Source organism: Coregonus clupeaformis, unplaced genomic scaffold (assembly GCF_020615455.1).
Source record: "Coregonus clupeaformis isolate EN_2021a unplaced genomic scaffold, ASM2061545v1 scaf0034, whole genome shotgun sequence".
Lineage (NCBI taxonomy): Eukaryota > Metazoa > Chordata > Actinopteri > Salmoniformes > Salmonidae > Coregonus > Coregonus clupeaformis.
This window is the reverse complement of record NW_025533489.1, coordinates 1,245,483-1,260,745: the sequence shown is the minus strand read 5'-3', so window position 1 is coordinate 1,260,745 and position 15,263 is coordinate 1,245,483. Positions and strand designations below refer to the sequence as shown.

General features: G+C 40.6%; 1 pseudogene; it reads right to left on the bottom strand.

Annotated features, from left to right (window-relative positions):
• Nucleotides 1-4,233: 4,233 nt before the first annotated feature.
• On the bottom strand, nucleotides 4,234-8,945 carry LOC123483137 (annotated as a pseudogene).
• Nucleotides 8,946-15,263: the final 6,318 nt, after the last annotated feature.

Sequence of the window (15,263 nt, the reverse complement as noted above, 5' to 3'; positions counted from 1 at the left end):
AATAACCGGAACCAGATTACAGGCACTGGTTACAGTGAGAAGATTCCTCTTGAATGGACAGCTTGATGAAAACCTGTCAATATTTAGGTCCTCAAGAAAGTAGATCTCTCTCTTTACTTCACATACACTATCAAGCATTTCACACATATTATTTAGATACTGACTGTTAGCACTTGGTGGCCTATAGCAACACCCCAAAAGAAAATAATTTAGATGTGCCAGGTGAACCTGCAACCACAACACTTCAATAACACTTGACATAAGATATTCCTCTAAGCATTACTGGGATATGGCTCTCAATATCTCCAGCAATACCTCCCCATAAGCATTCCTGTCTCTTCTATTGATGTTATATCCTTGTATTGCTACTGTTGTATCATCAAATTAATTATCTAAGTGAGTCTCAGAAATGGCTAATAAATTAATGTTATCTGATGTTTGCAAGTTATTGATTTCATGAACCTTATTTCTAAGGCTACATATATTAGTATGGGCTATTTTCAGCCCATTCCTGCGGTAGGTTACATATGGATATGTACGCCCCTTTTCCTAACCAAGGTGAAGTCTGGTTGATAGTGGTCTGGGGCCTAACTAAAATAACCCCCAGGTGTGTTCTCATTCCCTATTCAAATACCCTTAGTATAACCTGACCCATTATCAGACACACACTACAAACAAAATGCACACAGTAAAATGTCTCTTTTGAGGAATTATATTAAGTATGGAAAAGCAACATCTCTCTCCAATAAATAGACATATTCATAAAATCATAAGATATTCAATAGTGGGTAAACATAAACCAATCAGTATGGCACCAAGTCAATTATTTCATAGACTTAAAAACATAAAACAATCAATATGGCACCAAGTAAATCAATAGACTTAAAAACATATTGTCATTCACCATACCTGTAAAAACATACACATTTAATAACAGTCAGTAAACGGTTGCAACCTTTAAAAACCGGGTACCCCTTAACTACTAGAGCTCTTAATGTAAAAACTCTTACTACGTTGCAGGCCTGTACTTCGTGTTTGTGTGTGTGTGTGTGTGTGTGCTTCTGGAGCGGGAGTCCCAATGCAGGCGAGAGAAGTCCGTTATTCAGTGCAGTGGTGGGAAACAGAGGGATAGCTTTGCTAGTTAGTCAGATGACGTTTCTTCTCACGAGACTCAGAGGAAACCCTAGTATTTCCTGGTATCTAGGGTTCGGTATCACCCTAAACTACTTTGACATATGGTACTCAAATATACAAATCTCTCTGCCCCCGACGCTATTGTCATTTGTTCATTTCCCCTACTATTCCTCTGATTGGCTAAGGCAGCAACATGGGATTAACTCCGGGTTACAAATAACACCGTTTTAACATGGACATTGCCATTGAGGACTTCCACCATTTTAAAGTAGTCAACTGGGTGGGGATTCCTATAGTTGGGAGCAATCAGCCAATGAAGAATAAGAAAATGTACTACTTTATAATGGAGATAGCCTCAATGGCGCTGCCCATGCTGTCACAGACACCATAAGGCAAGTACTCAACTGCACAGCCACCAACTTCTTCACATTTATTCACACATTTGTTGTCACATAAACCGAAAGAAATAATGTAGACGCTTTATCCAAAGCGACTTACAGTCATCGTGCATACATTTTTTTTGTGTGTATGGTGGTCCCGGGATCGAACCCACTACCTTAAGCGTTACAAGCGCCGTGCTCTACCAGCTGAGCTACGTTTGTAAACTAATTATAGTGTTCAAAAACCATATTAATAGATTGCTTTTATAAATTATGTTTTGTAACATTTAACTGCCGAAATTGCTGTTATTGAGTCCATTTCCTTAGTAGGTAATGTCAGAGGTCAGCACGTGGGAGAAGTCTGAGCTCAGAGATGAGTTTCCCCTTTAGTAATTACGATTTGGAGAGGCGTTCATGGATTTTTTCCACCTTCCCCACTTTGTTTTGAACGCAGCATGAATCTGCTCGCGGTTTCCAATTGAGTCGACATGTGCAGTGTTTACTGTGAATGCGATCTCCACCTTTAAAAGCCATATTGTCGAAAACCCAAGATCAAATTAACTACAGACTCCTTCACACTTCTCTTTGTATATTTGACATTGAGAACTGTGGAAGCATACACAAAGCACAAGAGGTAAGATTTGAACCCACAACCACATGGATGCAAGGCAGGGATTAAAACCCCAGAACCACTGCCTCCTTGACTACTTAGACACTTCTCTGCATAGTTCATATCGAGATTGTGGGAACTACATGAAGTGCAAGAGGTAAGAGTTGAACACATTGGCCTTTTCTCATTTGGAAAAAAAGTCTGTCCTCTGCGGGTTCTCCTCCGTGACCAGGAAACCGATAAGTGGTCGAAGAGTGTCTATTCGTTAGTAGGCAAACACAAGAAGGTTCCTCCCCTCCCCGATAGCCTCCTTTTGTAGAAGAAGAACAAGTGTATCTGCCATACCCCCTTTGACATCTGCCACAATCAGCTATCGTTTTCTTGGAAGTATAAAAGCATGCAAACATTTTTTAATGATATGCTACTTATCCTTTGATCTATAAAATGTATTGCACAACTAGCAACATGTTTGTTTAGATCACTTTAACATTTATTTGGGGATTCAACCCTGTAAACATAATTTGCCTGAAGAGGCGGATTGGAGTAGTCTCATTACATACAAGCGCATTTTCCGTCCACTTTCCCTCCACTTCTCCTCGATTACCTTTAGACCTTTTTCAAAAGGAGGCCAGAGAGAAATGAGAGAGGATGCAGGAGTTGAGCAAATCCAATTGAGAAAAGGCCAGTACCTCTCCAATGCAAGGACATAAACCCCTTCACACTCAACCCACTCTTTTGTTGCTTTGACATTTGACTGTTGTAGAAGCACCATCGAACTTAATGTCGCAACATTTATCTGCCCCATTATGGCTTCTGTGAGAACACTGGCAGCGCCATTGAGGCCATCTCCATTTAAAGTAGTCCATTTTCTTCAACTTCCATGAGTTGGCACAAACTGAAAAGGGGGAAAACTTGCCACCTGGAGTGTGTTTGAACAGGTATAAAGCCAAGGTTGGCGATTTACTACCATTTGCAGTTATGGAACGTTTGCTCACAAGTATAATTCAATGTCTGATTCCTCCTGGCGACCTGGATGGAATTATGTGATCCATCCTTAAGCCATAGGAAGTCCCACCCAGTTGACTACTTCAAAATGGTGAAAGTCCTCAGTGGTGCTGCCCATGCTAAAACAGGCTTTTGGGCACTAGAGTCCTCGATCTCTACGAGGAGTAGTCAAAAGCAAAATAGAATTAGAATTTAACCAATAACCTCTTCCGCAACTCTCGAAGTCAAACATACAAAGAGAAGTGCCAACACATGGCAGCTCTGGGGTTAAAGAGGATTTAATGTCTTCCTATTTCTGTATTTTTCCCCTTCCCTCCCATTCAAAATAATAAAATGATGAGGTGCAACATGTCATCTTGTAGAGTGACTTTGAAGTATCCATTCTGAGGCCTTTGGCGAATGAATATTCTATGTGATCGATGAGTGTTATACTTTTTTCCCACTGAGGCAACCTATTGCACTCAGCAGGGGGTGATACAGACAACTTGCACTTAACCCATCAGATACACTTCAAGTCATCAACTTTAGATGTGACTAGAGAAAAGGATGGCAGGAGGAGAGCAACGCACAAAATTTTACATTTTATTTACAAAGTAGTTTTGTCATACAGAAAGTAAAAATGTAGCTACAACCTTGATTTGTGCAACAGGCGGCCACAAAATCATAGCTACACTATCACACAGTTGCTATAGCAATACTTTTATTGGGGGGAATAAGGAACGGGGAAAATAAAACAAAGACAAAAAGAAGAGGGGGAAGAAATAATAAACCGCAACAACAAAAATATAAATTCAGAGTTCATCCAACAAAATATTAAAAGCACAGACCCCAAAACTAGATACCAGTCCCAAAGTCCTCACACAGGTATACATAAAGGGGGAGTTGACAGTGAAATTGTGGAATGCGGAGTGGTGCGCTGCTTCGAGAACTTTGGGAATGGCTCTCGGTTCCATGGGGCACAGGCAGCTCCACTTTCCCCGACCACCCGTCCGTTACAGTCTTTCGCCCACACGGGGGCTCAAAGCTGGGGGAGACGTGGAGTAGGGAGGGTGAGGGGTGGAGAGGGAAGGGGTTGGTAACCTGATAGGCTCTTGTTTTTTGCTCTTAATCGTCGTCCCCGTCATCATCATCGTCGTCATCTTCATCGGTCAGGTTCTCGCTTAAACTTAACTTCTTTCGCCTTTGACAGCCTCAACTTCTGGAGGAAATGGGAAAGGGGTTATTACACTATACTTAGTCAAGTGAAACTTTTTTAACATGAGATTTGGACATGAGCTTGCATGACAAAAAGTATGAGAATGACATACCCTCTTCATGCGTCATCATCATCATCCTCATCTTCAACTTCACCATCAATGCCAAGGTCTTCCTCCTGGAGAGAGAAGGGACAGAGCAGGTCAGAATCCACAGAGCTCTCAAACCATATCCCCCACGGTTTATCTTTTAAACTATTGAGTCACAAACAAACCAAAAAGGGCTTTACCTCTTCATCGCGCTGACCTCATCCTCCTCCTCTGCTTCTACTCCCTCCTCTTCGTCATCGTCATCCTCCTCGTCAAAGTCTTCCTCCTCTCTCCCTCCTCATCCTCCTCTCCTTCTAAAAAAACAAATACATCACATCCATTGTCAGTCATCACACAGATACATGCTGACAAAACCTACAAATACACAATAGAATTCACTTGCATGACAAAACACCCACAATGTATTAATATGGGATTCTAATATATAATGAATGCCATTTAGCAGACACTTTTATTCAAAAGCGCCTTAGTCAAGCGAGCATACATTGTATGTATGGGGTTGTCCCGGGAATCGAAGACCCCCATTCTCAACTCACATCTGCATTTCCTCATACTCCATCAAAACACACAAAAAAACGAAATGGCTGCCCACCCTCATCGTCGCATCATCGTCCACACCGTCCCACCTCTCCGTCCCGAAGTCGGATGCCTCCACGGTCCTCCATGTCGTACCCATCCAGGTAGGTGAGCTGAGAGCAGCTGAATACGACTCTCCCTGTAGTCATTCAGGTTGAGTCACCGCACTGGTTGAACAGGTCCAGAGACTTCAGGCTGTCCAGCTTTTCTGTGGGACCAAATGTGTGTAGGTTAATTAGGGGGTGAAGAACACTGCCTGAATAAATCTCTAATTAGATTTTAGAGCACACCGTTTCCCCCATATAGGCTAGCAAACTAATTTTGACTAGAGCCACATTGGGAAACAAAACCAGAAATAAGTCTCTGAAACAAATCTGACCAAATAAGTCTGTGGTCAGAACTCTATATGGGGAATAAAGTGTCATTTGAGGCATAGCCTGAGACAATGAGATGGTGTCACACTGTATTGTGCTCTACCGGGAGTTTCGGTGTACCTACCAAAAGGTTCCAATGTGGCTGATGTCTTTCAGTTTGTTCCCGCTTAGATTTAGATGTGTAGGTTGGGGAGTTTCTCTGCTAGCACGTCAAGGCCACCAGAGATTCTGTTGTCACTGAGTTCCAACTGCAACATAAATGTGAAGATATATCAGTCACTTCTGTCAAAAAAACTCCCAAGCAAGTAACAGTCTTTCAGAAAACAATGATTATGTCCCAAATGGAACCCTATTCCTTACATTACATAGTGCACTACTTTAGACCAGGGTTCTCAAGGGTAGTGCACTATATGAGTGCCATTAGGGACGTAGTCAATGGCATTTTTCTACCCCCCAACAACACAAATGTCCTACATTTTATTACTGTAAATGTAAGGTAAGCTTGTGTCAAAAAATACTTTAGACTAGGGCTCTCAAAGGTAGTACACTATATAGAGAATAGGGTGCCATTAGGGACAAACGAATGTCTCTTTCTATACCCACCCCCCAGCAAGAATTGACGTTTTTTTTTTTTTAAGAGTCAACACAAATGTCTTAAAACATTGTTTTTTTACTGTAAATTTAAGTAAACGCTTGTGAAAAAAGTATTATTCATAAAGTCAAACTTTTCCTTTTTGAGTTTCCCAAGTTTGGGAAGGTTGGAGACTGAGATTAAGCCAACGTTTATCAAACTGAGGAATTCCCGAAGATTGATGAATTCTGCTGTGAGGCCTTCGATTTTCCCTTCATTTGATCTGCAGTTGTCCAGGACAAGTTCTCGTACCTATACCCGAATAAAAAGATAAAATGTGTAAAATTGTCATCTATGTAAATCAAAGAACATGCATGCATTGTTTACAGATGCACTACAAACACTAAACATTGAGAATACACCCATGTTATAAAAGCTTTATTTCACGCATATGCAAAAAATGGTGTGGAAACCTGTTTAGAATGGCCACATATGTTGGCAACAGTAATCAATATCAATACGTTGTTAAGGAATCAAATAAAAAACTAAGCTTGAATTTGAACTTCATGATGAAAAAAAGGTCAATATACAAAATATGGACCTCTAATGATAGGAGTGGTTTGTTATTCCACTCACATTATTCCTGACTTTAGTATGAATACTTGCAACTTCTCAGTTCCTTCTACAAAAATGTTACATTTCATCGTTTAAAGAGTTCACTTGTAATAGTCAGGGACAGTCGTTACACAACCAAAAACTCGAAGAAAGTTAATGTTGACCGTCAAAAGATCATGATTTGAACACTGGCAAAATTAAACATTGATAAAGCTGTCGAGTCGAGCCATCAATAAAGGTATTTGGTTGCATGATGTTTTATGTCGAAGCACCGCGGTTGTTTCTTTGAACCAGCTGCCACGAGGAAGAACCACACAATACAGTTCTACCTTCACTTGGCCCGCTGATGCAGTCACTAAAAGATACATGCAATGCTTTTTGTTAGCAAGCTCGCTACAGGCTAGCCATTGCCCTTTTAAGCGCTGCTGTGCAGTTGAGTACCTGCAAGAGAAGCCTGACTGACCGCCATTACCCACCTTACAGCAATGGAAAGGATTGCGAATATACTCTGTAAAGATACACTTTTATTTTCAAATCGAATTTATTGGGGAAATGGATTGCCTTGCCGTCGAGCGAACGACCGATAGGCCAGTTTGCTTACGATTATATCAGCGTTTCGTAAACAACGTCGAAGGAAATATTCAGAACGGAAATTAGTCAAATCAAAAGATGGAGAGTTCATTTCGCCTGAGCTTCAAAGACGGCAGAATGACAACATGGCGATTCCTGAGATACAGTATGCAGAGTTCTCTAAACTCTCCGAAGAGGGATGGCTGTTTACAAGCAGTAATTACGTAAAAATATCCCTTAAAATTAACTTCCAATGTAGAATACTTTTATTATCAATGTTTGCATGAAAACCAGTGAGCGTCAACGTCGAGTTTTAGCAACCCACGCACCGAACGCAGTTTCCTCGGTCTCGTGTCATTCAGGGCAGGCTATTGCACGAGCCGGCGACCAACACGTTATTCGGAGATTGTCAGTAGCCTAAGCATTAAATGACAAATTATTAACATGATATACAAAATACCGAATCTGAACGTGGAGGTTAGCCAGATTCAAGGTATTTCGCGTTTTTTCTTTCGTGGTAGTTGCGGGAATAATATGGCGGGAACCAAACATTCGCTGAACGCTGCTTGAATGATTCGAATTAGAAACATTGTAACAATCAGCTTCAATTTGCGGGAAATTAAATTTAGTTTATGAATCTCAAATCGAATAATGTAACATTTGACGGGATGTGAAGCTAGGCGAGTAGATCATCCGACAGTAGCTGGCTATTCCCCTTCAACAACTTCAGTTGATTGTTAGTAAATTAGTAATATAAAAACGTTACATTATTGTTAGCGAAAAGGCGGTATAGTAGTTGTTGTAGCCTACAAGATGTGGATGACTCGTGAGAACTAGTGACTAATTTTGTTTGCTAGCTAGCTAATCTGGGTCCCTACCCAATCAGGGGAAAATGTCGAAAAGAATCCACCCGTGATCTCATTAATGATATCACAAAAGTAGGAGCATGCTGTAAACTCAATTTTGGATTATTGGTGTGGATTTAAAAGTGTATTGTAATAAAGGGCACCCCACTTTAGCTTTATGCTAGCAACAAAACATGGCTACCAAGGTCTATATAAAATAAACCATTCCGTCTATGATTAACGCATCGTGGAAAAACATGTCACCTACAACAGATGTATAAGTTAACAAATAATTGAGACAACGTTGCATTCGAACCGTGTGTGTGCAACATCTACTGGGAGGCTGCGAAACGGTTAAAACTGCAATAATGCCAGAAAGCTAAAATAATCGGCTTTCGAAAGTAACGATTGAATATAGCTTTTCTTGTCTTGTTGCCTCTACACGCCCCAACGGGGACAGTATAATGTAGCTAGTATACAGTTAAGTATTTTTCCGCTCTATTAATAAATGAGAAACATTAAGCCCATGTGGTCACCATTAGCTACACAGGTCACTTGGGGAAAGCAAAAAAGTAGCAAGCTAGCCAGAAAACTAAAGGTTTGGTTTTAAAGGCACGACTTACATCAGATGGTGTCCTGTTTCATTAGCTCCAAGTGGATCCTCTTTTTCATGTCCATCTTGCCCTACGAAAGTTGAACTTTTCTCTCTTGGGTGTCGGTGTAATTTATATTCAGTCCAAAGGCAGAGAGATGCCCTAATGGAGGGAGAATATGGGACTGTATAATGAACTGAGCCAAACGCCAAGTTACACGGGGAGAGGAGAAACCATGGAGGGAAACGGGACTGAAACAAAATATATACTCAACAGCGCCATCTGTGGTCAGAAACGCGCACTGCCGTTAAACAGTCAATGCAGTCACAAAACATGACGCTGCCATGAAACAACTGGGGTGAAATTTATTTCTGTGAGAAAAAGTGATGTATTATGTACAATTATACATTGAAACTTCCATTTTTTTCTGTGTTTATTTGATTATTTTTATTTTAAATAACCCGTTTTTAATTAACATTCTGTAAATCGAAGATTTGAAATGTATTTAAGAATTACATAATCAGAAATAATTGCAAAATTGCTAATGGAAAAAAACAAATAAAATCAAGACTATTATTTACTTTATTCAAACATCTACTGCGGAGATGTTTGAGCAAATCCCCCCCCCCACCCACCAGCCTTGACCCCACTCTTCGAGGGTGTCTCAGATGGAGTTGGGATATGCAAAATAAACTATTTCCATTTCACACACGTCTATAATAACACTTGTACATGTGTGAAACAGGACAAATCTAAGCAACCACCTAATTATTGTATTATTGATTTAATTAAAAGGCCTTATTTTGAGAATTTAGATATGAAGAAGATGCCTGTTGACAACAAGGCAGCATCAAATTAATCTCATAGCATTCTTTGTTTATCAGTACATTTCAACGTAACTTACAACACATTGCACATTTGTAGTCCTAATGTACATATGAACAATAAACATTATTCAATGTATGTACACTTTCTCATTTCCCAATAATCACCATCTCGAAGACAATATGACGATACCCAATAATCTCTGTATTCAATTTGCCCTTTTATTAGAACCGGAGGGTAGAGTGCGTTTATTTGGTTTGCAGTGAAGAGAGCATTGTATTGCACACGGTGAGGGGGACACTTCCTGCATAGAGACTGTAAGATCCCGAAGCAGAAAAACACACCAGTGTGCCTCCCTCTGCCACCAAAGAAGCACCTTCTCTCGGTCAGAACAAGAAACACTTACCCAATGGCAATTATGAACCAGCAACAAATTACCTTAGTGAAAATTGATATTCATCAACAAGCCAATTTAGTTTATTTTTTATGTTTCAATGAAAAGAGTCTTGCATCGCTAGGTGCATCTCTACAAAAAAGCCTTTCGTATGATCTAGTCAGGTCACCAATGTGTGTCCTATTCAAGACAAACTGGCACCTATTCAACTACTATGCTTGAGATAGCCATGTGTTTTTATTTTGGTATGTATTTTAATTAATATGGTGGTAACATTTGGAAAATCACAGCTTTTAAAATCACAATATGTAAAACACGAAAACAGCTGTTTTGTATCTGGGATAAAATGTAACCATCTTAGAATCGATGTTCTGAAAAATACATACCCATTGTAGGCCTTACTGTACAATGCTGTACATTCTCAACTCTGTTTTGAAAATGGTATTCGGTAATGGAAAGTCATTTACCAGGAGAGGGCACTGCAATGTCTATTTGTACAGCATCCACAAACTCATGAGGCTATCATGCACATATGTGTGTATGGGTGACTTCTTTCCTCTAACTGTATCTGCTTATCTAATCGATTGCTTAGAAATATGTGCAAGCCTTTAAAGGGAGCAATCAGGAGTTGGAAACTAATAACAAAGCGTTTTCTGCTACCCCTGTTTCCAGTAAAACGCTGAGGAGGGCTGGAGAAAATGTAACCACACTCCAAATGGATGGAAGGACTGGACCAGCCAAGAAATCAAAATTATAGTTTTAACCATGGTTTGAAGCTACTTTGTTTACAAACATTGGAGTAAAAAAAAGCAATATATTTTTGGGTTCTGTTTGAGGTAGGACAGTTGAACTAAGCTCATGAGGCATTTTATAAATTATATTCTTCTAGAGAATCAATGTGTACATATAATTAATGTCCAAAAATGGATGTGGCAAGTGCAGATTGCCCCTTTAAGAGACAGAAAGGGGTGTTTTATTGCTTGAACCTTTGGAGTATAATATCTACTGATGAGTTAGTGTGTTAGTTGCTTTGATTTTGACAGCAGGATCCCAGCAAACTGATTTTCCTCCAATATGTTTCTTTTCAAGGTAGTTTTGTGTATGTGTGTGTGTCCTCGTTTATTGCCTTCATTGAGTTATTATTTTGGTAACCCTACTATTGCTTTGCAAATTGTTCTGCATAAGTGTCATTGTCAAATTCTTTCCTCAAGCTGAAGATGAAAATGAGGAGGTGTCACATATCTGGTAGTCAATACCTGAGTATTTGTAGGGCGGTAGTACACTTTGTAGCCTTGCATTAGGAGTTGCTAGTCTCCCAGAATGAACTGTTTAGGCTAGGGTTTACTTCCACTATTTTCAATGGCTTACTAAAGTACTCTGGTCTCTACTAAGTTGATGTAAAATTATTGTTTGAGAAAAATTCAATTTGACACAAAATTCCAAAGCCAGAAACTAGAGCTAAGTATCAGTAATCAAGTATAGGGCCAACACCAACAGTTGAGTCTTATTTGCTCTCATGAAGCAGCGGCTCCCAGAGAGGCTCACTGGCTCAGACATGGGACAGCAGGTGAGGCTTCAATGTGCAGGGGAGAAGACTATCGGACACGCCCAGAGAATGAGCAGCTTCCTTGCGATGAGATAAGATGGTTTATGCCTCCACTCTCTACTGTAGAAGACCCAGAGGGTACTTTTGCCGTGATTCAAAAGCAAAACATCTGCTGGTATGTCAAGGTTTTATAGTGTTCCTTTGTGAGAAAGAAAATACAACAGCCAGAAAAGTTATATTTATGTCAGACTAGATAGTATTCAGTGAATGGGTTGGAGGCATCTGTGTTTACTTTCCAACTTATAGGAATGTATACTGTGGTTCTTCAGTGAATCTGGTATATAGGATATTTGACTTTATTTTCGAAATGATTTTCCTACATTTTAGTCATTTTAGCAGATGCTCTTATCCAGAAGCGACTCTACATTAGTGAGAGTGCATACATTTTTTCATACTGTAGTTCCTCGAAAGAGAAAAAGTCATGGCCTAAGATCTGTAGACTATGTATTCAGTGCTTGACTTCGGGCAGGAGCTCCCCAGAGCTGAAAGGTACTGGCACCTCAACAAAGTTTTACTGCTTGAGCTCCTGTTCCTCTTGCTGGTTATTAGCTCAAAGGTATTGTGGAGCTCCTGCACCTAAATATAAACAGTACTGTCACCCAAAGTGAGTACCAGCGGCAAACTTATTTCAGTCCAAGTCAAGCACTGTATGTATATGTTTTTTTTTTTTTCATGTTGTATGTAGGACTGGTGTTCTGTGTGCATGATGAAAAGTGGGAGCTTTCTGGAATGTGTGCATGTCTGGCTAACGACCCTTCTAACAAGCTCCACACAGTCTATCCCAGCCGCGTTGACTCACAGCTAGCTAGCCTACCTACACTGACTGCCTCAGTCCCTCTGGGCTTTATTTCCTCTATTCTAACCCTACTGTGCCCCTTCTCATACTTCACTGACTGGATATTGCATAACACCAAGGGAGAAATTGCCTGAATTCAGTAATTCCCTCTGCTGAGCACCAGTGACACACTCAGCACCTTTTATTTATACTCTGCTGCAAGCTATTCCCAGACACACACATCTGTATAGCTAACCCCATGACAACTCTCTCGCTCGCTCACACACACACACACACACACACACACACACACACACACACACAGCCAGCAACATGGTCTGCTTTTTTTATGCCCGTATTGTGCCAACTCCTCCACCTTTACAAATATGATAAGAGCTGAGCCACAAGAACTCTTCCAGGGCTATGGTAATGGTTAACCAGATAATTCTTTTTTGGGGGCGGGACTTGCAAACAGACACAATTTTTTATCTACGTTTTTACCCCTCTCTGCTTGCTTGCCCCTCTCAAAAAGTTACATTCATTTCTACGGGACGCAAAATGGAGGGGACGTTGGATAAAGAGAAACCAGAGGATTGGAATATGATGATAATCTCGATGATAACCAGCTGTAAATGACCTCTGAACATTGTCTCTATTCTGTGTTTTATAGTGAAATATCCGATTATTTCTCAGATATACCATTGTGTTCTCTGGAAAAGGTTACTATCTTAGTCCTAGTATGAGTATGTCATACTGTCTTTGTATTTGTTAACTTATAGACTCTATTCATGCATATTCCTGCCAATGTATTTTGCTGCAAACTGGGTCACAAAGGACTTACTGATGGTTGATCTATGCAAACAGATGCACCACTAAGATGATTTACGCCTCAATAGGAACATGTATTTGGAAGACACACTTTCACTGTAGATGTTCTCTGTCTGTGTCCACATACAAGTATGTTTCTGATACTGTATGTTCATAGTCCCCAGACACCATGTACTAACATGTACTTCAATCATCCTATACCAATACTAGTTTTCAATTCAACATTTTCTTTTAAAAGCTTAGCTCAAACAAAAACATGTAAGAATGAACTATAGCCATTGAATTCTACTGTGAAAATATACTGTTTTATGGGGAATAATGCCGCTCTAGAATGCCCTTTAAGCCAATCAGAAAGGAGTATTCAACAATGCCATGGTATAACATGTACTAATCATCCTATACTTTGGTACATGCTGGTGGTTTATATAACTGCTGCTACATAGCGCTGCATTGGTTTTGCAGTCAATTTCTGACACAAATCATACAACAGCATAAACCACTGGAACATTCAAATATATGGAGACGTTTGTTACTACAGTATAAACCAGTGATTGATCAGGTAGAGAGAGTGACAGTGAACAAAATCAGAATGAAACAAAGTTCCTAACCCACTTCTTTTTATTGAACCATTGTCTGTTAATAAAGATATTTTTTAAATGTGTCTTATACTCTGACTATTGATGTATAGAATTCAAATGATGAATGAGAGTGAAGTGTCCTGTCTGTCATCTGATGGCTGACTGACTGACTGGCTGGCATTGACTGGGTGTAGGTTGGTTGGTGTTACAGGTGGGATCCGGCGGCGGCTAAGAGACAGAGACCTTCTCAAGAAAAGAAAGGCAGAGGCCGGCGGAGAAGGCGACCAACCAGTGGGTTTATGGGTAAATGGACGTTAAGAAAAGTTCGCAGAACTTAGTCATGCACACTCATCCTTTAACAAACATGTTAGAGTTAGGAATAGGCCTCGATTTGAGCCGCTAATGACTGCGATTTTTGTGCTTCAGCCGATAAAAATGTGTTTAGCTAGAAACTTGAGTGGACTGTGTGGGCTTCAGTTCAGCACCTGCCAAGCCCTTTGACCTTATTGGCTTACTCTGTGCGTTTACGTTCTTAAACAAGTTTGGCTGAAAAGCCACTTAACATTACTTTATGTTTTTGTATGTTTAAAGAATGTAAGACCTGAAAATAGTAATAGATGTGTTATACATGCATGAATAAAGTTGTGTACATGAAACAGTATATTTTATAATGATCGTAGTTGGCTGCCTATCAGTCTTCCAGCGCATTTTATCCAATATGGAGCAAGAGGAAACCAAAGGTTGCTTAGGTGTTCCCAACTATTGGCACCACACATTTAAATCAAGGACTTTGCACTATCAACAATGAATGAATGAATATGGCCAAGCATATCAACCTCCGTCAGCTGCACAGTTAAACATTCCAGTTGAGAGGAAGTGTATAACGACGACCCACGATTACATTCTATTTGTGTGACATCAGGGTGGAGAGCAGGAGGAAGAGAGAGTGAGAGGAAGAGAGAGAGAAAAGAAGTAGCTCGGGAAGAAGAGGAAGGCCGAGGAAGACTGATCCAACACCCGGAGCTTTCCCGGCTTCCCAGGAAGAGCCAGAACAGGAGGCTGTCATTGTTAAGGTGGTGTCCAAACCAGTTGAAGTCACCCCTGCCCCTACCTTGATCTCACTATCCCCATTCCTTCCGGTGGACCCTAGCCCACCAGAATCACTAGTCACGTTCCCCGTCCCAGCCCCTATCCCTTTCCTTTGCCCCTGCCTCGTGCCTGTTGTTGCCCCTTCTCCAATGTGTGTCAACCCTGTTACTGCCCCTGCACTGTCCCCCGTTGGAGACACTGTACACAAAAGGCAGTGATCAGGAAGTAGTGACCCCCTGGACCAGGTGCTGATTGAGGACTCTGGGTCCTGATGAGAAAGGAAGACATCCCTCCATCTCAAACAACCAGGGCACTGATCAAGGTACTAATGACATCAATTAAATCATGTCTCTTTGCAGTCATGTACTTGACTTCTGAATGTACTCCAGTGGCATGGCCAATGAGCTCACTTGATGTTATCTACTGTGGGGATATGATCTTGTCACGATATAGTATAACCAGAAATGTTAAACTAACCACCTTTCTGTCATAGGTTCAAGTGAGGAGCTGTCTGTCAAAGTGCCTGAACAAAATAGAGTGTTCTCTACGTTCCCCAGGTTCTCCACTGGCGCTCCTTCAGAAGATCATCCG